The 27,558-nt window shown below is 39.8% G+C and overlaps 2 long non-coding RNA genes across 2 annotated transcripts; both read right to left on the bottom strand.

Moving 5' to 3' along the window:
- Positions 1-628: 628 nt before the first annotated feature.
- Positions 629-16,690, bottom strand: LOC131517286 (uncharacterized). Its single transcript, XR_009264498.1, has 5 exons — positions 16,505-16,690; positions 11,202-11,402; positions 5,023-5,103; positions 3,305-3,396; positions 629-758 (listed from the first exon to the last, which is right to left on the bottom strand). It is a non-coding gene; the product is annotated as an uncharacterized LOC131517286 (long non-coding RNA).
- A 5,032-nt stretch (positions 16,691-21,722) lies between these two features.
- On the bottom strand, positions 21,723-25,980 carry LOC131518250 (uncharacterized). Its single transcript, XR_009264972.1, has 3 exons — positions 25,804-25,980; positions 25,157-25,220; positions 21,723-22,791 (listed from the first exon to the last, which is right to left on the bottom strand). It is a non-coding gene; the product is annotated as an uncharacterized LOC131518250 (long non-coding RNA).
- Positions 25,981-27,558: the final 1,578 nt, after the last annotated feature.

The raw sequence follows: 27,558 nt of genomic DNA, 5'->3' as shown, positions 1-27,558 counted from the left end.
AGGATCGTTTCAATCAGAATATTTTTAGTTTTTATACTCATGTGGTGATTGCGTTGTAATTTATTCCTTCTCTGACTTCCACCTTCTTCCACCTTCCTATTATCTGCTGCTTTCTTTCCTCTTTCCAGCCTGCATGATTTCTTATTCCTACTCTTCCCTGTCTGGCCCACAGCTAAGATGTAGTTTCCTGTTTCGGTAAACTATATGTAGTCTCAACGAAGGAAGTTATTGCACAGAATCTCACATCCAATGGCTTCTCTGCATAGGTAGCAGTCTTATGACTCTGAAAATAACCGTATCTTCATCTCTTACCTGCACGAAGAGTTCCACATCTTCTTGAGTCATACTAGAATGCTTTTCCAGAAATGCAATTTTTATTTTATTTTTTTTTAATTTTTTTTTAAGGTTTTATTTATTTTTGAGACAGAGAGAGACAGAGCATGAACGGGGGAGGCGCAGAGAGAGAGGGAGACACAGAATCGGAAGCAGGCTCCAGGCTCTGAGCCATCAGCCCAGAGCCCGACGCGGGGCTCGAACTCACGGACCGCGAGATCGTGACCTGAGCTGAAGTCGGACGCTTAACCGACTGAGCCACCCAGGCGTCCCCGCAATTTTTGTTTTAACTGCCAGCTGGTGCTGCTGTACTTCCAAGTCTTTCTCCAAGGCTTAAAATATCATTGCCCCAAGCACGAGTTACAGTATATAGGTGAGCAACAGTGTGCCCTTCTGGAATCTGGTGTTTATCTCCTCTTTATATACTGGAATGAGGGTCAGAGAATTCAAATCACTTTCATGTCAAGTGTAATGTCCTCTCAAAAGAAATCCAATATAACAAAGCAAAACAAAATTCTCAGGTACAGAATGTGAACTCCCTTTTATTAACCTACCTTTAAACAACTATACAAAAGAGACCAATCCTAAATAGTCATGGTAACAGAAAAATAACTCCACTTTGTTCCTGACTAGAAATCTGCTTACTTTAAAAAAAAAAAAAAAAAAAAAAGCTGAATTGTGCTATTTGGGGGGATAGGGAAATATGACAGGGTCGAAGTTCACCAAATGACTCAGTTATTCAGTCAATTTCCTTAGAGGACATTTTACTATGGAGTATGTCCAGCGAACGTTTTTAAAAGAGTACAACGTTGATGCTTTAATTGATAACATGGATTAGGTTAGATCATTCACACTGTACCAGTTACTAGCAGTAACTTATGTATCCTTGCTGTGTTACCTTCCTCTGTAAAATGGAGATAATAATAGCTACTTGATAGGGTTGTTACAATGGTTAAACGAGGTAAGACATGTAAACCCTTAGAATGAAGCCTAGCAAATAGGAAATCTTAGCTAGTGGTTGAAGCCGGGGTGATGTTTGTAGTAGCAGCAGCAGTGTGGCAGGAGTATCTAGTCTGTATCCGGATTCCTTTACCCCTAGCTCTGCAAGCATGAAGCAGAAGGGAACGGTATCATTGCCGGCAAGATCAAGGAGACTCTTAGCTGAATGAGGCCGGATTCTGATAATAAGAAAGGTGAAGCCCCTGTGTGTTTCATGTGCCTCTGGAACATTGCTTTGAGACAGGCATTCGTAGCTTTGAAGAAGCAGTGTTCTCCACTCAAATCTGCCTCTTCCACTTTAGAGAATGGGGCAAACCTCAGTAGCACTGACCCTCATCACTCGGCTGGGCTTTCTTTGCCAATGGGGTTTTAAAAATAAAGCTCCTAGGGGCGCCTGGGTGGCACAGTCGGTTAAGCATCCGACTTCAGCCAGGTCACGATCTCGCGGTCCGTGAGTTCGAGCCCCGCGTCAGGCTCTGGACTGATGGCTCAGAGCCTGGAGCCTGTTTCCGATTCTGTGTCTCCCTCTCTCTCTGCCCCTCCCCCATTCATGCTCTGTCTCTCTCTGTCCCAAAAATAAATAAAAATAAAGCTCCTGGGGCGCCTGGGTGGCTCAGTCGGTTAAGCGACCAGCTTTGGCTCAGGGCATGATCTCGCGGTTTGTGAGTTCGAGGCCTGTGTTGGGCTCTGTGCTGACAGCTCAGAGCCTGGAGCCTGCTCCAGATTCTGTGCCTCCCTCTCTCTCTCTGCCCCTCCCCTGCTCATGCTCTGTCTCTCTCTGTTTCTCAATAATAAATAAATGTCAAAAAAAAATTTTTTTAATGAAAGCATGTGACTATATATTTTGTATGTGATATCCAGAACTCTTAAGAAAACATGACAATCACAAGCACATTTAAACCCCATATGCTTAAAACATCTGATATGTACCCTAATAGCAACATTACACAAGTAAACATATCAGAGTCAGTTATTAATATACATTTCCAATGTCAAATAATACGTTTAAGCATACTGCATGTAAATAATTCAGAACGACAATATATCAGTACGATTTCGTCTAAGCAGTCCTTTCACTTTTCCATTTCCACTAGAATAATAATATGCTTTTATGATCTTCTATTTCCATGTTTAAACTAACAATAAATACTGTGACTAAAAAAAAAAAACAAAAATATCTGAGTTAAATCTACTCTGAGTTTTCCTTAGGTCTGCCTGGCTTCAGTAAAATATTAAGAAGAAGGAGAAATCAAATAATTATGACCTAAAACTACAACAATGTTAATGTCAGTTGTATTGCAAAAAAAAAAAAAAAAAAAAAAAAGAATACTTTCAGGAGCCATTACTTAGAAGAGCATTAAAAACGAATGCATCTGCTTTAGCCATGTTTTGCACCAGGGCTTTCATTGATCTCTTGGGATAACACACTGGCCTGGAAGATTTTAAACCTTTCATTAGTACCACTTGGAGATGTATTCTCCGGTCATACTACCAAGCCAAGGCTGCTCCCCACCATCCCTGTCACCTAAGACCAGTCCCCCACTCTAGTGAGGCAATTTCAAAGTAATCCTACCGCTAGATCGAAAGTTTTGCGATTCAGACTTGTAGGCTGGATTGCTGAAAAGGGACATTTTGAGCCCATCTAAATGAGCCTTTCACTCCACAGTTCCACCTAGAGCCTTGGGGACAGCTAGTTCTAAAACAGTCGCCTCCATATTATTACCACATCCTTCCCGTTGGCCATGCCCAGGAATGTGATTCACAGACATTCTACACCCACACTGTCCTCACCTGCTACATCTTTGCTGTGGCCTCATTCGGCTCACGCTTCCTGTTCTATCAGGCCAGAATAGATCCCTTTCTTGGCAGTGATGTGGCTCCCACTGGGAACCTCTTTACATTCACTCCTTCAGACCACTTCAACTCTTGTCCCTGCAGACTCATGCTCAATACTGTCAGGCCTCTGCTTTACCTGTGTTCTTTCTACCTTTGTCTGCATGCTGAAATGTTCCTAAGTCTTCCAGACTTGGATACCTGACATCATCTGTGATGACCTCTCTGATCCTAAGTAGAGAGAAGTTTCTCTGCTGTTAACTCAATTATAGCATATATTCAAGCTCCGTCCCCTACAAAAGGTGTAGATAGACTTTACCTTATTCAAGTTATACCCCCTTTGAATACCTAATAGGGTTTTACACACCCAGAAATGCTTCTTGGATGCAACTGAATAATTTCCATATAGCTTGTATTATTGACAAACTTCGTATTTTCCTCTCTAGATTATAATATCCAGAGACAATATAAACTATTGCAAAAATCATAGGCTTTGGAGTTTGGCAGCATTGGGTTTGATTCCTGGCTCAGTCATTATGTAGTTTGTGACCTTGGATAGCTAATGCCTCTGAATCTACTTTCTCATCTGTAATGTAGATTTCATCACGCCCTTGCATTATCATTTTGGATTTGAGTCTCTGTGCAGGCTGCCTGACACAAAATAACGTCTCAATAAATAGTTTCATGACTTTATAACTAGGTGTAATAATTGTCTTTGCAGAAAGAATCTGCATGGCACATTTGATGGTGACTTCCCTCTAGTGTTACTTTTTAAAAAAATGTGGGGCGCCTGGGTGGCTTGGTCGGTTGGGCGTCCGACTTCGGCTCAGGTCATGATCTCGCGGTCCGTGAGTTCGGGCCCCGCGTCGGGCTCTGTGCTGACAGCTCAGAGCCTGGAGCCTGTTTCCGATTCTGTGTCTCCCTCTCTCTCTGACCCTCCCCCGTTCATGGTCTGTCTCTCTCTGTCTCAGAAATAAATAAATAAACGTTAAAAAAAAATGTTCGTTGAGAGAATGGAAATGTGGTAATGAACAAACTTGGAGATGGGGTCTTGACCCGAAGTTTCTGGGAATTAGTCTGTGAGAAATGTGAATGCGTCATTTCTCCTTCTCTTGAATCCCAAAGAACCAAGTGGGATTCTTCTTCCACTAACTTATTCCTGGCTGTTGTGAACTAGGAATGAGACAGCTGTTTGAGTGTGTGAACCAAGAATGTGTCTCCCAAACTCTGAGGGAAACATTGGAACTGTTCCAGGTTTTTGTGGACATGAGTGACTTTAAACTTGAATCAACCCTTATGGCTGTCCCAAACTGTGTAGAAGGAGGTCACGGTGTCCCTGTATTCAAATGTCCTAGTGGCAGATCACTATTGAACTGGCAGTGTCACCTGCATTGCAATGCTGGGACACACTGAAGGGTAAGATGGGTCAGCTTACTACAGAGGGAAGCTCCCAGATGCTAAATAACAAGTTGGAACTCTAGGGAAGAAAATTATCAGTGTTACGCTTTTTACTTCAAAATAGTAACCTAAAGAAGAGGAGGAAAGGGAGGAGGAGGGGGAGGAAGAAGTGCAGAGGAAGAAGGAGGAAGAGGATGAAAAAGGAAGCTCTGCTGTTCTAGACACTTATCATGATTGAATCTTTCTGATCCATTTTAACACCATATAAAGTAATTTTAATTCTGCTGTTTTTATAGATGAAGAAACTGAAGCTTAGACAAATTAAGAAATTTGTCCAAGATCACACAGCCATTGTGACCTCAATAAGGTGAGATTCAAAATAATGTCTGAATAGCCCCAAACTTATGTGTGCCCTTCAATACTATTCATTCATGTATTAAATAAATATCAGTTGAGTACCTATTTATTATCTCTTCTGGCACTGAGGATATAACAGTGGACAAAATAGACAATAATTCCTGTCTTCCTGGAACTTGCATCCTAGTGGGAGGGTTCAAATAACAAATCAATCAATCAATCAATCAATCAATCGGTAAGATACACAGAAAGTGAGATGATGAAGAATGCCCTAGAGGAGAGTAGAATCACGAAGGGAGTGGTGGAAGTGAGGGGCCAGGGGGCTGCCACTTTTTTAGAAAATTGCTTGTTTTTTAAAATTTCAGTATAATGTGCATTGTTATATTAATTTCAGGTATACAATATAGTGATTCAACAATTCTATACATTACCCATCCTCCCACCCACTTCCCTTCTGGTAGCCACCCATTTGTTCTCTATTATGTAAGAGTCTGGGTTTTTGTTGTTGTTGTTTATTTCTTTTTCTCTTTGATTGTTTCGTTTCTTAAATTCCATGTTTGAGTGAAATTACATAGTATTTGTCTTTCTTTGACTTGTTTCACTTAGTATTATACTCTCTAGATCCATCCATGTTGTTGTAATGGAGATTTCATTCTTTTTAAGGCTGAGTATTATTCCATTGTGTGTGTGTGTGTGTGTGTGTGTGTGTGTGCATATTCATATATATACTCACATCTTCTTTATCCATTCACCTACAGATGAACATGGGCTGCTTCCATAATTTGGCTATTATAAATAATGCTGTAATACACAATAAACATGGGGGTGCATATATGTTTTTGAATTAGTATTTTCATATTCTTTAGGTAAATACCCAGTAGTGGAATTACTGGATCATATGGTAGTTCTATTTTTAATTTTTTGACTAATCGCCATACCTTCTTCCGCAGGGGCTGCACCAGTTTACATTCCCACCACCAGTGCAAGAGGATTCGCTTTTCTCCACATCCTTGCCAATACTTGTTGTTTCTTGTGTCTTTTATTTTAACCATTCTGACAGGTGTGAGGTGGTATCTCATTGTGGTTTTGATTTGTGTTTCCCTGATGATGAGTGATGTTGAGAATCTTTTCACGTGTCTGTGAGCCATCTGGATGTCTTCTTTGGAGAAATGTCTAGGTCTTCTCCCCATTTGTTTTTTGGGTGTTGAGTTATAGAAGTTCTTTATATATTTTGGATACCAATCTTTTAACAGATATGCCATTGGCAAATACCTTCTCCCATTCAGAATGTTGGCTTTTTGTTCTGTTGATTGCTTTCTTTTCTGTGCAGAAGCTTTTTATTTTGATGTAGTCCCAAGAGACATCAGGAGCTCTATCTAGAAAGATGTTGCCATGGTGGGGACTGCCATTTGAAATGGCACAACTAGGGAATACCTCACTGACAAGATAAACGTTGGGCAAAGACCTAAAGGATTAAGGAGGAGAGTTGTGAGGATCTAGGAGTAGGCTTTCCAGGCAGTGGCAGTGACAAATGCAAAAGCCCTGAAACTAGAATATTAGTTCATTTTTATGTGTGTGAAGAACATTGGGGAAGCCAGGGTAGCTGGAGCAGATTTACTGGGGGAAGAGTGGGCACTCCACAAAATCAGAGTGCTGTTGCAAACAAGAGAGAATGGATGCTATGTGATTGAAAACAGCATTAGCGCATACAGGATATGTGGAGGAAATTCATAAAAGAAATAAATGCATAGATAATGTCTGTGATTTAACCCCAGGAGTTGAACTCCTTAACTCCAAGGAGTTGAACAGGAGATGGGATAGAGCTTAGACTTTCCATTTAATACACTTCTCTACTTTTTTTTTTATACCAAGTCTATATTTCATTTTTAAAGTTTATTTAAACAAGCGAATGAGTACTCATAGAAATGTACCCAGGTATGGGCACAAGAATACTTATTTCTTCACTTTTCATAATAATAATAAGTAGGGAACTGCTTTTAGAAAATGGACTATGCATAGAAGACAATATGAAGATAATGATAAAATAGGTCTACATACTGGTGTGGAAAGAGGCCTGCAGTCTAGAACTCAAAACACTGGAGTAAGAAATTTATCTTATAGATGTAATTGAGTAAACGTGTCTGTTTATTTATGTGCCAATGTACAAAATTCCTCCAAAAAGTTGTTCCTGCAATAATAGCAAAACACAATGGAAACTATCTGTTCAAATTATGGAACTGGATAAAAAAAGCTAGCACTCTAATGCTAACCTATTAAACAGTCATTTAAAATTACTGCATAGATCTGTATTTAGCATGAATGATGTGAAGTATATTTTAAATTGACAAAAAGCAAGTTTTAAAATTGCAGATGTGGAAGAATACACTTTTTCTTTTTAAAGAGAGAGAGAGAACAAGCAGGGGAGAGGGGCAGAGGGAGAGAAAGAAAATCTTAAGCAGGCCCCATGCTCAGCACGGAGCCTGACATGAGTCTCAATCCCACAACCCTGGGATCAGGACCTGGCTGAAATCAAGAGTGTGACGTTCAACTGACTGAGTCACCCAGGTGCCCCAGGAGGATTCACTTTTTATAAAATATCCTAAAATATAAGTTCCATGAAAGGAAGGACTTTATTTTTAGCACTGTATTTTCTATACCTGGTTCCTACAGCACGGCTTACACACAACCAATCCCTGTTAAATGTTTAAAGAATAAATAAAAATGTGCACCCACACACAAAAACACAAAACCACAGGACCTGTCACAATATGTTAACAGAATTTATCTTAAACTAATAGCATTTACGTGGTTTTTACTTTTCTTCATTCAGACTTACCTACTTTTCCTAACTTTAAAAATTAACATATGTCACGTAACCAAAATACCACTTTCACTTAATGTTTATTTAGAGATTAAAAGCCTCAATACATTTCAAGGCTAAGAGTTTAGAAAACACCTAATGTTGAGAATAACTACGATTCATCGTTTTCTGCTCGGGACTCAAACAGGGTCGGTTCACTCAGCAGGACCATTGACTTCTACTGGGTAGAATGGTAGACTTCTACCATTTCAAGGCGCTGAGAAGGGGAGACTGAACAAATAAAAAGTAAAACCCAAGCAGAGTTTCTAAGCCAAAATAATTCCATGGTGCTGCTGGATCCTAGAAGGCATGCAAAGTATAGATAGTCCCAATCATTTGGGAACTTGATGGGTATGGTTATTCTCGTTTTACTTTCTGAGGCTGTGCTTGCAAATTAGGCAACTGCCTCTTGTGGACTATCCAGTTAGGGTTCCCCGGGCGTGGGTGTGACGTGCACGCGTACAATCAATTACGCGTTTGCTCTTGAAAAATGATGCCTTCGTGAAAAAAGCAAGAACAAAATATGGACTTGCCAGTCTGCCTGAGCAGGAAGAAGGCAGAGGCTTTGCATTTCCACTGGGACCGGGGAAAGAGCAGTTGGAGCTGGACCAAAGTTAGTTGGCTGTTTCTTTAACAGAAGGTTTAAAAAAAAAAAAAATCTAGACAGACCTACCTTCATCACGAGGCTATAGGGATACCTCTGTTGTTGTTGTTTTGTTTTGTTTTTGTTTTATTTTGTTTTTTACCTCACAGAGTTCTATAAGAAATTTAAGAAGACTTTTCCTGGACTTGTATAACTTCTACAGCCTGAAGAGCTGTGAACTAAAATCATATGAACCCCAGGCTTTCTGGAGCTGTTTCTTCCTTTTTAAAAAAATCTTATTTTAGCTATGTGCCTTTAATTGAATTTGTTGTACACTGTGTTTGATCTTTTTGTTCTTCTATTATTTCCTTTTATTCTTTTTTTTTAATGTGTATTTATTTTTGAGACAGAGAGAGAGAGAACACAAGCAGGAGATGGGGCAGACAGACAGGGACACAGAGAATCTGAAGAAGTAGGCTCTGTGCTGTCAGCACAGATGTGGGGCTCAAACTCACGAGCCACGAGATCATGACCTGAGCCAGAGTTGGACGCTTAACCAACTGAGCCACCCAGGTGCCCTTCCAACTCCACTTTTTCGGTCTGTGGTCATGGACAAGTTGTTTAACCTCTTGGAGCCTTAGTTTCCTCATATGTAAAATGGATATAATAGTAACACCTCTCTCCTAGGTTTGTTGTGAAAAACAAATCATGCAAAGGCTTGAAATAGGATTTTTGTGTTATTTTCACGTTCTCAAATGTAAGTAAAACACTCATCTCTTAAGACATCATTAAACGTAAGTCACTTTTGCATCTCTGATCATTTCTGGGAATCCTTTCCTAGGATGGGAATTCCTGGTTAATGTCTATTTGTGTTTGATACCTTAGCAGAGTTTTATAAAAATAAAAAAAGCAGGGAATTCAGGCCTCAAGAGACAAGAGTGAGAGGAATATATTCTATCAAAAAAAATTAGTATTTTTCATTTTAGTTGGTCTTTTGGTCACTCTCCCAACATTATAGAGTAGATTCATCCACTTCCTCTAAAGTTGAAGTCTTCCTAAAGAAGAAGTCTTCCTGTCCTTAAATTGAAGTAATCCGGTCTGTTCACAGGTCAAAATTAGCTAGTAACATATCAATATGTCTATTCTGGGGACCACTCAGATGACCTACTAGAATCATATTTTCTTTTTCAGTTAAGGATTCTCATTTTCCTTTTTGAAGAGAAATGTGATTTAAACAAAAATCTAGGCTTTTTCCTCCATACAACTTTTGAAAAACTCATAGGAGCACAAGGAGTAGGTAAGAGAGTCCTTTCTGGAAGGAGCCTTATTGCAGCCCCCAGGCATAATTTTATTAAGCAGTTTAACTAACTACTTAATTAGGCAATTAAGTAGTTTCATCAACCAATTGTCAATTTCCTCAGGTACACTTTCATTCATCCTATGTTTTGATTGAAAATGTTAGTATACCTTTAGCTGCCTGCTTTCCACAACATCGAAGAAAGGCCATAGGCTTTGTCCTGAATTCTTAATTACTAATCCTAGAATTCTCTACCCATCATAGCAGACAAAGAGAAAATAAGGAAAGGAAGAAAGCATCTTCTGGTTTTTCCCTACTTGGAAAATCCTTTCACAAGACCCACTTCTACATAAATCTTTGAATCTTTAAACTACATATAAAAGTTATTTTGGATTAAATTGCATTAAACTCATGAAAAAATATTTCATTGACTCCCAGCAGTTTTAAATGTAGATTCTGTGGTGGATTTATATCTTGAAAAAACGCTTCATTCAAGGACACTCAAGAACTTCCATCTATGCTGCGTTTGCTGCCCTCCTGTGGCTGTCCTGGATCCTAACAACCTGCAAAGCCTTTTTTGTCCCTCTGCCCGTCTCCCCCTTTGTCAATGGCTTTCTCTGCCAGTGAGCCTCCTCCTGACTGACTCTCCTCTACGGTATCTGAAGGAATTCAGTCCTTCAATGACTCATCCAGATTCATGGCTCCATTTTGACCCAAGACTGTAATGTTATCCTCTGCTAGACTCCTATCTCCTTTCCAGCCCCGATTCTCCCACGTGTGACTAAATGCTTGCTTCCTCTTTGATGGAGAGTATACACTGTTAGTAATGGTGCATTCGGTGAGGTGATCATTTGTTTCAAAATGATATTTTCAGTCCTTGCTTATCATCTGGCCCTTCATTGGCCAGCTTATCAGGCTGGACACATTTTTTTAGCAAAGCTTGGCTTGTTCACTGAGCATTTAACAGGCATTTCTGGGGCTACTTATTCTAGGGGGGTCTTTTCCCAGAAGCCCTTTTCCTATGTTTTTGTCTTTCCCACCATCCAGTTAAATATGCCTTTTCCTGGTTCAGAGAAGCTCGCAAAGATTTTTATCTCCAATCTAAGGAAGGTTTCTAATTCAGAGTCACTTGCCAAAATGAAATGCCTGATGCAGTTTATGGGAAATTAATCATTTAGCTTTTCCTGGCACTTTCTCAAGTTTTTGGAAATGATTTCCTCTTCTCTCCCAATGGAAACAGCTTTTTAAAATTAAAATTGAAAAATATTTACGAGGGAAGATGCCAATTTCATTAAAAGCTAAAGACAACATTAAAAATGGGCTAATAAATGGGGTGACACAGAGATCTCAGGATAAGGGCAGTTGCCTACTCATTGTCTCTTAACTAAACACACCAGTACTAAAAACGCAGGTAAACAGTAGTAGGTACTGGATACATGACACAATACTAGTGAGTTAGCAATTCAAATGGATACTAAATTCTAGTATTCTCTACCTCTGTGAGCAGGTCACTTAAGCTATCAGTGCCTCAGTTCACTCACCTTTAAAGTGGAGATAATAAGGGGCACCTGGGTGGCTCAGTCATGTGGGCATCTGACTTCGGCTCAGGTCATGATCACAAGGTTTGTGGGTTTGAGCCCCACGTCAGGCTCTGTGCTGACAGCTCAGAGCCTGGAGCCTGCTTCGGATTCTGTGTCTCCCCTGCTCTCTGCCCCTACCCTGCTCACTCTCTGTCTTTCTCTCTAAAAAGTAAGTAAACATTAAAAAAAAATTAAAATGGAGGTAATAATACATACTTTGAAGGGCTGTTATAACAAGTATGTGGTATTTTTGCAAACTATAAATTGGGATACAAATATAAAATAGTAGTGTTTACACCCCATCATTTTGGAGATAAAATTAAAAGAAAAGCTACATCAAAACAGCCAACCAACAAAGATCCTCCTCTAATAGGTTCTTTATAAAACTTAAGCAACTAGGAACTGATAATTCATACAAATACATTTTATTCCAGACAGTTTCCTGTATTTTTCTGTCATAAACGCAAGAATATTTGTAGTGTGCACAACTGATGGTCTCTTACATTGAAGGAAAACTTCTAAGTACGAGTAGACTTTAGGTTGAAATTCACAAAGCAATGAAATTGGATTTTAGGGAGAAAATAGGGTAATGCCTAGTTAGATACTGTCACAAGAGTCTCTGGCCAGTCTGAGTTTAGTTGATTTTAAGGCAAAAGATTGACTTGATCATCGTACTGGAGAAGTGATCGTCTTACTAGAGGAAATATGATCTAAAATGCGAGAGCATCATCTCAGAATTAATAAACTTCTCTACATGACCTGGAGAACACAATCGGGAATTGCCTTCCCAATTCCTATGCTATTCGCTTCCACGTGCAACCACCTTGTGTTGTCAGACTTCATTCTGCACAACTGCTAACTTCCGCTCACTCACTTGGGTCTTACGAAGCCTAAACTGTCATTGTAAGAGTTCGATTCTATAATGGCTCGATTTAAACACTGTAGTTATTTTTGGCACAGTAGCCTTGCCAGATAATATTTTAAAAGAAGCAGAACCCCTTTTACAACCAATCCCACATGGAATTCCAATTTGTAAAAGAGTTCAAAGGAAGCTGCTCCAGTCGAAATAGGAGTTGAGGAATAGTCTAGATCTCTCTGAGTTTCTCCCTCAGCTCTCTCTCCCATCTTCCAAAAGTGGCTCCCATGCAAACTTCAAGGATCTTTAAGACTCTAGGAAACACAGGTTGGAAACATTGTCTATGCTACAGTCGGGTGGTTTTCTAAATAAGAAATTAGGATAAACTCTAAAATAAAGGAAGGCATCATGAGAGAAACCAAATCAGTCTCTAGAAAGGAGAATGCTTGAGAAGGGGAACAAGGGAACTTTCTAAAGTAATAGTAGTGCTCTGTACCTTGACCGGGTGTAAGTGTAAGCATTTCTCAAAATTGAACTGCACACTTAGGATCTCACAATATGCCTCAATAAAAGAACAAGGCTAGAGCCAGGCTGCAGCTATTAAGTCCCAGATAAATGCTGATTCGTGTTCACTTAACTAAAAAGATGCTCTGTCATTTCAATGGGTTTCATCTATAAAGGTCAAGTTCATGTTTATGGAGCACCACAAATTTTTGGCTAGTTAATACTATAATTCCAAATCAAGTAACACAGTCCAGTGCATCAGCTCAGGGTTTGCAGTATGTACCAATATTTAATCTCGAGTCTTTATTTATAGTTGATCAAGATAAAGAAGGATGTTATAAGCCCTTATTAAATTTATTAATGCTTTGCATCACATAATTATGGTGAGAGCTAATACTGGAGCACCCTAGAGAGCATTCCTAGAAAAATGATTCCATAAAAACAGCCTAGTTTCAGGTTAAAGTGAAGCATTAATTCTCAAGTGGTATTAGGAGTTAGGAGTTTCATTCCAAAACAGTGGTCCGTATTCATGTTGGTTCTTATACACATTTGTGAATCTGATGAGATGGAAACCTTTCTCCCTCAGATACGTGCACGCATGTGTACACACGCACGCACGCACACACACACACACACACACACACACACTAAATGTTGGATACATTTCAGAAACTTACATTCCCTGAAGCCTATTCATGAATTCAAAGAATTCCTTCACTGAATATTTTCTCAGCTTCAGAAAGTCTCATTTTAGAATAATCACTATAGTTTGGTAGAATAACAAAAAAGTTGTCCAGGGGGCGATGATTTGATGCTCTGTTCCTGAGTGGGTTTATTGTTGTTGTTATTATTGCTGAGAAATTTATTTTCTACAAATTGGCTCATGTCTATTAAAGGAATATCTAAGATCTGTGCAGCATTGTTTGATTTTCAGACACTGGCATAAATGCCGTATGATTTACCTTGGGGATCTTACATAATAGACATCTATTGAATCAAATCTTAAACCCATACGATTTTCCCAACAATTCTAGAAGATTTCAGTCTCATTCATTGATAGGAAACCTTAGGTACAGAGATATCCAAGCTGATATCCAAGCTGAATTAGTGAGTCAATGCAAGATTAAAAAAAAAAAAAAAAAAAGACTGAATCCTTGCTCTGGTACTGGCCCCTTTTCTTTTGGCTATGTTGCCAACCAAATGTTTTAAATAAATAAATAGCAACAACAATAATAGAATAGTTACCATTTGTTGAGCAGTTTCAAGCATTAAGCTACGAAATGCTCAAAAAATCCACTCGGAGCAATAATTTTGAAATCAGAATTTTAAATGTGGATTCACACTGAATGATGATCTTTAAAAAATAATGTGAACATATTCTTCATCATCTGGTGATTGTCTTAACACTGAGTGTCGCTACTTCATCTTAGTGTTTGAGCTCACGCTTATCCCCGCCACTGTGCTCATGCCGTGTGGAAACTAAATAATTTCATGGCATCCTACACAAAGAAAGGTTTCTGGCAGTCCAACTGGAGAAATGTAATGACAGATCTGTGTTCACGGAGCACAGAGTAGCTTGAGAAATGTGCTCAAAAAAAATCCTTGTTGTTGATTGAGTAGTTTTGAAAATAATATTTAACTTTTCTTCCCGAATGCCAATTTAGCAGCAAATGTTATAGTAAGTGTAAAGAAATTCTGTTCCCACTTCCAGAACTAAATGGATTAAATTCCTATTTAATGTGGATTCCAATTCCCTAAAAATATTAACCTTGATGCTAATCTTTAGCAATTAATAAAAATTGGCATGTAAGAATTTCTTGCTTACAGAATTTTGACAAATTACAACATTTGACCAGCTCGCACTATCAAACAAATCCTTGGAGTTTTAAATTTCAGTTTGTACAGCATATTTATGCAAGTAAGCCTTTTCTGCACTGGAAACCAGTGAAGCCAGAATGTTGCAAGTTTTAGAACCTGACATGAAGCCTCATCATTTTAAAATTAAATTCAACATTAGTGTCAGTGAACCTTATCTGTCATGTTAAATGAATACTATTAACTTATATTGTGTTTTTATTTGCTGTATGTATTTGTTATGATTTTAATATTTATTGTTGAATAGGCCTGTAAGCGTAAATTACTTATTTCTAGTTTTAGGTTTTTATGCTTGAGTAATATCACAATTAAAATTCTAAATCAATATTTGAGAGGTCTAAGACTAGATTTCCTTTACAAGGGCTCTACCTCTACATATTACTCAAGTCTGAGAAACATAGGTCCAGATTAGCACTGGTTAATTTATCAGTATTGTTGAGATATATTTTTGCCACTTAGGCATCTAATTTCTCAAGCTTATGTACAAGGGTACCATGAGAAAGTTTGTCAGGTATCTTGATGACACCAATACATTTTGGTGCCCTTTTAAGCATTTTGGATACATTTCCGGCACTCAGGTGATCTTTTCATTTAGTGACGCTATAAAAAATAATAAATTTTGGAATAAAGCTTGGGGGATAACTCGGTCTCTCTAGAGACTCAGGGAAAGCCATATTTGTTTCATGTGATTCACTCTGAAACCCATTCTTTACCACAGAGAAGACAGAAGACAAAATGGAACATAAGGAGCTTTGAGTGCTTCGCTGTGTTTTGGGTAGGAAAGGGCCACAGAGAGAGATGATCTCAACACTGGGTTAGGGGGTCCACTCTCTCTTTCTCTCCGTCTCTTCCTCTGGTAGGAAGCATGATGCGGCCATGTCAGAATGGCTAAAATTAACAACTCAGGAAGCAACAGATGCTGGCAAGGATGTGGAGAAAGGGCAACACTTTTGCACTGCTGGTGGGAATGCAAACTGGTGCAGCCACTCTGGAAACCAGTATGGAGGTTCTTCAAAAAGTTAAAAATATAGCTACCCTATGACCCAGCAATTGCACTACTAGGTATTTATTGAAAGGATATAAAAATGTTGATTCGAAGGGACACATGCACTGTTTACAGCAGTGCTACCAACAGTAGCCAAATTATGGAGGAGCCCAAATGTCCATCGACTGATGAATGGATAAAGAAGATGTGGTATATATATACAATGGAGTATGACTCGGCAATCAAAAAGGAGGAAACCTTGCCATTTGCAACAACATGGATGGAACTAGCGTGTATTATGCTAAGCGAAATTAGTCAGTCAGAGAAAGACAGATATCACATGATTTCATTCATATGTGGAATTTAAGAAACAAAACAGATGAACATAGGGGAAGGGAAGGAAAAATAAAATAAGGTAAAAACAGAGAGGGAAGCAGGGTGCCTAGGAGGCTCAGTCAGTTAGGCATCTGACTTCAGCTCAGGTCATGATCCCACCGTTCATGATTTTGAGCCCCACATCAGTTTCTGTGCTGACAGCTCAGAGCCTGGAGCTTGCTTCAGATTCTGTGTCCCTTTATCCCTCTGCCCCTTGCCCACTCATACTCTGTCTCTCTCGAAATATAAACATTAAATTAAACAGAGATGGAGGCAAACCATAAGAGACTCTTAATTATAGAGAACAAACTGAGGGTTTCTGGAGGGGTGTGGGGTGGGGGCATGGGCTAAATGAGTGATGGGCATTAAGGAGGGCACTTGTTGGGATGAGCACTGGGTGTTACATGTAAGTGATGAATCACTGAATTCTACTCCTGAAACCAATACTACATTATATGTTAACTAACTTGAATCCGAATTAAAAAAAAAAAAAAGAATAAAATAAAATAACCTGGAATCTTAATAGCCAGTTAAACTTATTGCTAACATTTTGTTGTGTATCCCTCATAGGTATAATTTAAACAACAAAAAAGACCTCTCATAGTCTTTAGTAACCATTATTTTAGGATTGTGTAATATTGTTCAGTAACAAGTATCACATTTATTTACCTCATAGGGGTGCTCAATATCTTCCCATTTTTTTCCTTTTCTTCCTTCTCCTTCAACTCTTCTTCTTCCTCCTTTTTCCTACTTATAAAGAGATCTGTATTAAGCACCCTTGTAAATAAATCTTTGCACTCACCTATGATTATTTCCTCAGAGTCCATTTCTAGGAATAAATAATTGTGGCTCAAAAAAAAAAAAAAAGTTGGGGCGCCTGGGTGGCGCAGTCGGTTAAGCGTCCGACTTCAGCCAGGTCACGATCTCGCGGTCCGTGAGTTCGAGCCCCGCGTCAGGCTCTGGGCTGATGGCTCAGAGCCTGGAGCCTGTTTCCGATTCTGTGTCTCCCTCTCTCTCTGCCCCTTCCCCGTTCATGCTCTGTCTCTCTCTGTCCCAAAAATAAATAAAAAACGTTGAAAAAAAAAAAATTAAAAAAAAAAAAAAGTATGTTGCCTCTGCTGTAGGCCAATATCTGCCTGTATCTTAATCACCAACTACAAGTAGCTGTAGTGTTCTGCCTCCTTCTGGAAAGCGGTCACATCTACCCATTCTAGGTCCTGAAATGGGGATTCTATTACAGGTTCAGATTCTAGTCTCTGCCAGTCTCTGGACACAGGCCCCATGGACATGAAACTTCACCTCTGTTTTCTGGTCTCCTTTGAGGCTATGAGTCCCCAGGGAAACTATCATGCATGGTGGCATAGTATAACTGACCCATTGACTTTAATTCTTCCCAGCTCCTATCCCAGCCTGTGCTAGACTGTGGCTACTCTAAACCTCAAAACTAACAGAATTCCCATATTTGGTCTCTCCTAGCCATAAGACCTGCGAGGGCAAGAACCTTGTTCCTTTTGCTTATTATTTTGAGCATCCAGCTTGGTACCCAGCATATAGTTGGCTCTCAATAAATACTTATTAAATGAATGAGTAAATGAATGCACATCTTGAAACATGTCCTAACTTACCAATTAAACAGAGACCTGAAGCATTTTTTTCCCACTTCAGAAACACAGATGATTTTTTTTAATGCCCAGGTTATTTCATTTGTGTGGTCTCTGAATCCAACAACTGTTTGCTTGTGGTCATTCTAGCTTCTAAAGGACTAAAACAAAGGCTTTCCTCACACCTTTCTCAGTCGCGGAGCAGGAGGAAATGCAATACTCCCAGGGCCTGGAAGCCGGCACCCCGTCTGTTCCAGGAGGTTAAAGAGAGGGGGTTCCAGCTGTCCAAATAGTGGAGGCAGAGACCTCTCCTTTACCTCAACACTGGAGGGAATTTTACTTTATTCTGCTCAGAAGTCCAGAAGTCCAATGTGAACGCAAAAAAGGATTTAAAAATCTGTTCCCAGGAAAACTTGTGTAGTTACAGTAACCACTTGTTCTCACTCTCTGCTTCCATAGAGCTACCCCCCAACCCCTTGCCCATTGTCACACTTGAGCAAAATGCGCCCGTGTACTGAAGTAATCTTATTTTTGCCTTTGCTTGAAAATGCATCCGTAATTTTGCTCATTTTCATTCTCATTTCAAATAAATTTTCCAGAATGAAAGGGCGTGATTATGATCTAACTCTCAAATCTCTACTGGAAATTCAGATTACTCACCAGGAATCCAGGACCTTCTCACACTAGAAAAATCTAATTTCTTGCTATAAAAAGCCACACTGTCGGGTAGCTGAGTCAGTTAAGCATCCAACTTTGGCTCAGGTGATGATCTTGTGGTTCGTGAGTTCAAGCCCTGCATGGGGCTCTGTGCTGAGCCTGCTTCAGATTCTGTATGTCTCCCTCCCCTGCTGGCTCTCTCTCTCTCTCTCTCAAAAATAAATAAACGTTATGGGGCGCCTGGGTGGCTCAGTCGGTTAAGCGGCCGACTTCGGCTCAGGTCATGATCTCGCGGTCCGTGAGTTCGAGCCCCATGTCGGGCTCTGTGCTGACAGCTCAGAGCCTGGAGCCTGTTTCAGATTCTGTGTCTCCCTCTCTCTCTCTGCCCCTCCCCCGTTCATGCTCTGTCTCTCTCTGTCTCAAAAATAAATAAACGTTAAAAAAAATTAAAAAAAAATAAATAAACGTTAAAATAAATAAATAAAAGGCTACACCATCATTAAAAAGTGACATATTTGAGGAAAGTTAGCCTAACCAGAAATAGAATGATTAATCACACCTAGCCAACATCTCATCTTAACATAAAAATTATGTTAAATTTTCAGTACCCCATTGTGCGTCAGGATGTCAAGAGTATTTTCAAATAAAAGGCCACAGCCATATTCCTGGTCCTGCACACCACTTTTCATCAAGCAGTAGAGTCTACTTTCCTTCTTCTTGAAGTTGAGGTGACCACTGTGAATGTCGCCTAAACAAAGACAACGCGGCAGAGGTAACACTGCAAACTTCCAAGGCAAGATCACAGGAGTTCTCTCTGGCTCTCAGTCTTGGGACATTCACTCTTCCAACCCAAGGATGACATTGTGAGGAAGCTCAGGCCACAAGGGGAGGTCACATGTAAGTGCTCTCGCTTGACAGCCCCCCAATCAGACTCAACTGACGGCAGCATCACCACCACAGCTATGAGTGAGCAAGCCTTGAGCCTGCAGGTGATTACAGGCTTTGTTTTCAAACCGCCCCACCTGAAGCCCGAATGAAGCAGGAGCAAGCTATTTCCACTGCGCCCGGCCTAAACGACAGGGCAAAATAATAATTGTGGTTATTTCCGGCCACAACACCTTGGGTTGTTTGTTACACAATAGACAACCAGACCAGTCAAATACTATATTATCTCAATCCTGTGTTCATTTAATCCTCCTAACAACTGAAAGGTAGGTATGATTAACTCCATACTGCCAGCGAATAAACAGGCATTGTGCTAAGCTCTGGAAATACATTAGTGAAGATGGCTGACATGTTTCCTGCCTTCACAGGTTTGCAGGGCACACTGACTATGTTCCTTTCCTTTAGAACCATAAGCCATTGGGGGCGCTCCTGACCCTTCACCCCTTCACTATACATACGAGAATGGAAATCATGTGTTTCCCAAAACATTGTCTTAATCATAATACTCTCCCACAGGAATAAATTAGATCATGTGTTTCTCCTGGCTTCAGATGCAGTGTGTGTGTGTGTGTGTGTGTGTCCTTGCATTAGAATTTTACAGACTGAGTCTTAAACGATAATGATTGGCTTTCTATTTTTCATTTGATCCTCTTAAATATGTTTTAAACTTTCTTATTATTCAATAAGAATAAATATACAAATAAAAATATATTTATAAAATCTAAAATATAAAACCTAAGTACGTGTTTACTGAAGGAAAGTTAGAAAATACAATTAATACAAAACTAAAATTATACAAAAGTGACAATATGGACATAGGCATCCAGAAATTTTTTATGCCTACCTACGTATATCTCTGTCAAATGGTGGAATATTGCTGAGGGACACAAGACTTGTAATTTCTTGCATTTTAACCTCATTCACATTAGTACTAGAAATGAAATGATGGACGCTTAAAATCAATGCAAGTAAGGGGCGCCTGGGTGGCTCAGTCGGTTGAGCATCCGACTTCGGCTCAGGTCACGATCTCATGGTCTGTGAGTTCCAGCCCCGCGTCGGGCTCTGTGCTGATGGCTCAGAGCCTGGAGTCTGTTTCAGATTCTGTGTCTCCCTCTCTCTCTGACCCTCCCCCGTTCATGCTCTGTCTCTCTCTGTCTCAAAAATAAATAAACGTTAAAAAAAAAATTTTTTTTTTAAATCAATGCAAGTAAAATCAACTTGACTTTGAAAAGTGTGATGAGTCTAAAGAGGACTCCCTTCAATTATTTTTTATTTTCTTTCACTTCAGGAAACTAAGATAATTCAAATAGAGTATCCCTAATGTTATAGGACTCCTCAACCTCTTGGCTTATGTGTATTCCTGTATACTTACAATTATCTCAGACCTCCAAGTTCATTAACACATCGGCTGTGACTTTGAAGCCTTGGCTATGGAAGTTGTACTTCACCCATTAGCAACATCCCACATTCTCAGATGGCAACCTCTGGATTCTGTTTTAGCTGATTGTGGCAATCTGGGTTTCATTATTTAAGAGAGATAAGATGACAGATTGGGCTGGTTCCCACTATCTCAGAATAGCAGCCTTAAGTATTTGGAAAATGTGAACACAAAAATATTTAGGGATTTGAAGAGTGAATGCTATTTGCCGTCTGAAAGAGAAAAAGCAGAAGATTATCACCCACACAGTGTTGATACTGGGTTTTATCTTCCTGAAACAAGCAGACTATGGGTGAAAGAGTCTGGTGCCATTTACCGTGAGACTGGGACTTAACTCATATCTCCAGCATCTCTCATTTGTTTCCAGCTTCATGTTTAGTTAATAACAGTAGAATCTGTAGATTCTGTAAAATCTGTAAAACAGTAGAACATGTTTTTAGTAAATACTGTCCAGATCTGCCAGCGATTTCAGCTGCTTATGGCCATGTAGAAATAGAAAGCAGGAAAAGCAATGAAGAGGAAAAGAGCTTTCAATGAGGGAATGTTCAGAAAGGTTTCATAGGTTACAGTTCAACTGTGGATTTCAACTTACTGCACCTGTTCTCTTACAGTATTCACACATTAATGAAGAAATGATCCTGGAAAAGAAATCATTTTGGATTATCTTTTTTTTTTTTAATCACATGGAGGGTTATTTTTATTTTTATTTTTTTAATGTTTATTTATTTATTTAGAGACAAAGAGAGAGAAAGCGGGAGCAGAGGAGGGGCAGAGAGAGAGAGAGAGAGAGAGAAGGAGAGGGAATCCCAAGCAGGCTCCACACTGTCAGCACAGAGCCTCACACGGGCCTCAATGTCGCCAACTGTGAGATCATGACCTAAGCTAAAATCAAGAGTCAGACACTCACCCGACTGAGCCACCCAGGCAAACCTGAGTGATATTTTTATTTTATTTTATTTATTTATTTATTTTTTTTTAACATTTTTATTTATTTTTGAGACAGGGAGAGACAGAGCATGAACGGGGGAGGGGCAGAGAGAGGGAGACACAGAATCTGAAACAGGCTCCAGGCTCTGAGCTGTCAGCACAGAGCCCGACGCGGGGCTCGAACTCACGGACCGCGAGATCGTGACCTGGCTGAAGTCGGCCGCTCAACCGACTGAGCCACCCAGGCGCCCCAATGATATTTTTAATATCCAATGGCTCATCTCTTACAATCTTTATTTCTTTTTTTTTTTAATTTTTTTTCAACGTTTTTTATTTATTTTTGGGACAGAGAGAGACAGAGCATGAACGGGGAAGGGGCAGAGAGAGAGAGGGAGACACAGAATCGGAAACAGGCTCCAGGCTCCGAGCCATCAGCCCAGAGCCTGACGCGGGGCTCGAACTCACCGACCGCGAGATCGTGACCTGGCTGAAGTCGGACGCTTAACCGACTGCGCCACCCAGGCGCCCCTACAATCTTTATTTCTAAAAAGAATTCTATTCTCAACTACTAAACATGGCTCTACACTTAAGGGACTGTCTTCCTTCAGCAGTGAATGGAAGCCATGGACACTAGGTCTTAGCTCTAGCAAAGATCAGTCCTCAGGAAGCCTGCATTCTTGCCATCCCTCATATGATACTCCGCATTTAAATTAGACCACCCAAATGGAATAGAAATGTGACCAGCAGTCATAAGTGTAGTAGAAAATATAAAGCCAAAATTGAATGACCCAAGAGATAGTTGCTGTTTATACTCTCTGCTTCCTCATGGTGTTACATGTGCATAAATAAAAGTACCAAAGATAGGAACAGAAGGCCAGATTGAACAGCTGGGAAATGTATGACAAATCTATAGTCAACTCACCTTCTGATTTCATTTCAGTTCTTTGCACCGAACAGTCCCAGTTCTATAGCAATTCATAAGCTTATGGGAGAGTCATTATCTTGCTCTGCAACACTAACTCATTTTGGGGTGAAATAGGCAGTGAGATTGCAGGAGGTTACAACAGTTGAACAAAGGAAAGCCAATTCAATATTATTTTTATCTGACTGGGCATTTTAATGTCACTGGGAACAAAAGAGTTCTCCTCTTTCCTTTTCTTAACTGTGACCATCAAGGAAGACTTAGAAATGCTATTATAATTATGGCTTACGTTTCATAATTTCTTGATTCCCTGGAGTATATAGAAAATGAAAAGATAATGTTTTACCTTGAAAGGCTGAAATGGAAAAACCTCCTGTTCGTGAAATCTCTCTGGAATGTAGTGATTTGTGTGATTGCAATCACAGAGCCAGCTAAAATAGCATACGAATTCTCCAATGTCTTCCTTCTGTCAAAAAGAACATTTCATTGGAACTACCTTTATAGCCTGGAATGGCTGTCTGCTTTCCAAAAAAGAGTTCTAAATGGCTATTAAGCAACCAGTAACTCTGCCTAAATGTGGAGCAATTAGAACCATTTTCAAAGTTTTGAAAGATTGTTCTAACCTCACCCCTTCCTTTGCCAAGACTTAGATGGAATCAAGAAAATAAGAGGCTTGGAGATGAATAAGACTGAAGACGTAAACGAGTCAGCGCGATGTTTGAAAGGGAAGTGTGTCCGCACCTTTGGAGCAATTTTTGAATTTTTAATTATTATGATTAACTCTGGAAAATGGGATGTCATACATCACAGAACATTTCCTCCATTAAAAAAACAAAAAGCCTCATCGCATCAACCTCAACCCACATCATTATGCGTCTATGTAAGGCCCATCCTTTTTAAATCATTTTTCTCCACTTTCATTCTCTGTAGTGTGGTCATCTTCTCCAATGTGCTTGATATGTGTTCATATGTATGAATAGACACTTATAAATATACTTTATGTGTGTTAATTTACATAATGGTATTGTGGTATAGATACTCCGCAACAAAAACAACATTTTGCTTTTAAGGTCTACCTCTTTGGCTCTATGCATATCAGATGCTTTGTCTCTACCACTGCATAGTAGTCCGTGGTGTGCAGTCACTGCTTTCTTTATCATTTTATCTTTTATCTTTATCATTTTCTCTTTATCATTCCCCACTACAGACACTTCAGTGGCCTCAATCTCCACCACAATAAGCAACACTTGATGAATATCCTTGTACAGTCTTTCATGGATCTGTAAGAGAGTTTTTCTTTTTCTTTTTTTAACTGTTGCTATTTTTTACGTATATTTATTTATTTTGAGAGAGAGCGTGCAAGTAGAGGAGGAGCAGAGAGAGAGGGAGAGAGAGAGAGAATCCCTAGCAGGCTCTGCCCTGTCAGCGCAGAACCCATTGCAGGCTCAAACTCACCAATTGCAAAATCATGACCTGAGCTGAAGGCGGACACTTCACTGAGCCACCCAGGTACCCCAAGAATTTTGCGAAAGTATGGATCCAGTGGGGCAACTGGGTGGCTCAGCTGGTTAAGCATTTGACGTCGGCTCAGGTCATGGTCTCGCGGTTCGTGAGTTCAAGCCCCACATCAGACTCTGTGCTGACAGTTCAGAGCCTGGAGCCTGCTTCAGATTCTGTGTCTCCCTCTCTCTCTGTTCCTCCACCTCTCACTCTCTCTCTCCCTCTCTCTCAAAAGTCAGTAAACATAAAAAAATTAAAAAATTAAAAACTTAAAGTATGGATCCAGGAGTAGGATTCCATAATTATATATGCCAAGCTAATTTTACTAAGTACCCTCAGCCCTACCCCTCTTGCTTCTCCAGAACAGCCAGGCCAGTTTCCTCTTCCACCGACGGTACACAGTTTGCCTCCTCACATTCTCATTAATATTTGATGTCCTTCTAATTTTTGATAATTTAATGGGAATAAGGTAGCACCTTGCTGTTTTAACAACGCTGAGATTTTCCAGGGAGGTTGAGTTCATCTTGCTTGTGTGAGGATAGTTACATTAAGTACGAGCTTGCTGTTGCTTCAAAGTTTGAGAATGGGAAAGAGTCTGTATGAGTGTTGAGCCGAAGGAGGTGCTCCAGACAGATGTGGATGCCCAGCTTAGACTGTTCCATCAGTCCTCCCAATGATTCTGTAAACTGCACATACCATTTAATTAACCCCTTTCTGCTTAAAATAGTTGGAAGGCATTTTCTTGTTGGCAACTAAGAAGGCTGGTTTATATGGTAATCGGTACCATAAGCGGTTGCAAACCCTCAAGGAATAAAATGGGAATCAAGGATAGGTTATTCAGATAGGTTAAGCGTGAAAGCAGTGAGGATCTGCTTTCCATTATAATATAGGTCACTACAGCATTTTATCTGTGGACTTTCATTTTTCCATATACATTTTGGAATAGATTTGATGATAGTATCAAAAATACTCTTGGATTTTTAGTAAAACCATATTGAATTTATAGAACAATTTGGGGATAATTGACATTATTACAATATTTTGTCCATCAGTGAACATCGTATGGTTCTCTATTTGGGTTTTATTTTATGACCCATAATAATATTTTAAAAAGTTCTCCATAAAAGCTTTGTGGATTTTTGTTGGATTATTTTCATTTCTGGGTGATGTCCATTTCTCCTCTAGTCCAATAATAATCCTGTTTGATATACAGGAAATTATGAACCCTATTTTGTTAACCATTATAACCACATTATATGACAACTGTAAAATAGAAAGGGAATGACAAAGAAAAAAATTTAAAAACGTATTATGTATAAATATCTACTTACAGGTTTTTTAATGCTCTTCTGGATGATGCCTGGATTTCTAATGCATTTTCTAGTTGGTTGTTGCCTGTATAAAGAAATAGTATGAGCTAAGGATACTATCTACACTCTCTTATTCAATCAGCTTCCCAGTTGATTCAACTTTTTAAAATGTAGATTGATCTTTTCATTTTCAAATAATGACTTTCCTTTCTTCCCTTCTAACCCTTAAACTCATTTATTTCATTGCCCTATTTTGCTAAAACTCTAATGCTGTGTTGAACGGGGTCAAGGATAGAGAAAGTCTAGTCTTGTCTCCAGTCTTAAAGGGAATGCATAATAAAAGAAAGATGAATAACTTTGCAATCTGGCCTCTCCATTTGCCACCGTTTTCCAAGAATTGTCTCCCTCAGTTGTAACCAGCTGTCCTTGGAGTGTGCAGTGGTAGAGAAGGAGGGAAGGTGGGGAAGCCCAGGCCCTGTTTAGTTGTTTGCACTCATTTTATTCCTCCCCATCTCTCCTCAGCTCAAAGATCACCCTTGCATTAATCTCATTGATCTGGGCTTCTAATTTGCTGCCTCAAGTTTAGACGGAGAAGGCAAGAGCCAATCAATGCTCTCTTTCTATACCCATGCTATCTTCCATCGCCTCTTCCCTTCCGAGGCTCTCACTTCAGCTAGGGCTCAGAACGGAGCCAACTTCTGTCTCTCCAGGGACTTTTCAGTTTTTCCAATATTTTCTTAGATCCACCATTTTCTTTCTCCCTTCTGTGACATCTTCAGGATTGGGTTTAGAGTAGGGCTCCAGAAATTCCTTCAGGTAACATCTTAAATTTTTGCTATCTTGGAATGTTGTCTAAAAATGAAAAGACAAGAGATAAAACTTGGTTGACAATGTAATAAGGAGGTAGCCACAACCTGTATGCCTACTGCATTATCTGTGAAATGCTATGAAAGTTGGCCTCAGGTGCCTGGGTAGCTTAGTTAAGTGTCCAACTCTTGATTTCAGCTCAGGTCATGATCTCACAGTTCGTGGGTTCAAGCCCTGCATCGGGCTCCGCACTGACAGCTCAGAGCCTGCTTGGGATTCTCTCCCTCTATCTGTCTCGGCTCCTCTCCATACCCCCGCCGCATCAAAATAAATTAATTAATAAAAAAAAAATAAAGTTGACCTAAGACTAGAAAGGAGACTAGAACTGACCCAGACCTCTGTATACCTCAAACTAAAAATAGATTTCCCTAAAATCTTGAGGGTTTTCATAAAATCTAGTGTCACAGTGCTGAAAGACACATCTTGATCCTTTGCACAGAGTGAGAATAACAGAGAAAGTGGCTGCAGCTGAAGAAGATGTACTCATATTGTATTTCCATGTGTCTAAAATCTAATTTTCAGTCTATGGGGCTAGATGTTGTGAAATTGGGTAAGAGAAAGAGGGAAGGTGACAATGGGCAGATCATACACAAAAAACTTGGGCCAGAGGTCTTTGCCCTTGAACACCAAAAACTGAGAGAGACATTTCCCAGGGCAAAAGAAACAAACAAACAGATAAGATGGCATTTGTGATAACCCTAAAACAGCTTTGGACTGCCCATCTTGGGCCTCCTCCTTCTTCCCCAGAATATTCTCTAGTAGGAAATTAGCACTCCTCCAAGATGAGCAATCATCAGACAAGCACTGATACTGGACCTGTGCACAGATATTAGATCTAAGTGGAAAAGAGGAAAGGAACATAAACAAAAGACAAATTAAAAACTTACATCACAAAGAAGATTTATTTCTTAAAAATATTTACTTATTTTGAGAGAGAGAGAGAAAGAAAGAGAGGGAGAGAGAGCCGGTGAGGGGTAGACAGAGAGGGAGAGAGAGAATCCCAAGCAGGCTCTGCACGGTCAGCACAGAACCCGACAGGGGGCTCAGACTCATGAGCCATGACCTGAGCCAACGTCAAGAGTCGGGCACTTAACTGACTGAGCCACCCAGGGGCCCCATAAAGCAGCTTTTAAAATGAAAATCTAAATGAGGCAAGAGTTCATTATCTCAAAGCAATTACAAATCATGTTCACTCCACACAGGAACTGCTGCTGTTGGAGTGCCTCATTTTATGTGACTCCAGGTCTTTTCTCATACCTACTCCAGGGGAAATACCTTTCTCGTCTAGCTCTTGGTGGGAGTCTCATCACCTCCCAATCTCGGCCTTTCTACTCTTCCCAGGCTGGTTTGTTTTTCCCATGTATGAGCCAGTCACCACACACTTGAAAGGTCCCAATGATGCTCACCTCCCACAGCCTCCATCAAATCTCTTTTGGAAGCAGAAAAATTACCAAGTACATATACTGTATGAAAGAAAAACATAAATGTTGTAAAATTTGATTTTATGTAAGCAAAAGATAACAGTAATTGCATGGATTCAAAAACCAGAAGGATGT

Source organism: Neofelis nebulosa, chromosome 7 (genome assembly GCF_028018385.1).
Source record: "Neofelis nebulosa isolate mNeoNeb1 chromosome 7, mNeoNeb1.pri, whole genome shotgun sequence".
Classification (NCBI taxonomy): Eukaryota; Metazoa; Chordata; class Mammalia; order Carnivora; family Felidae; genus Neofelis; species Neofelis nebulosa.
Note: the sequence above shows the minus strand (reverse complement) of the source record. Positions and strands in the feature narration are given on the sequence as shown.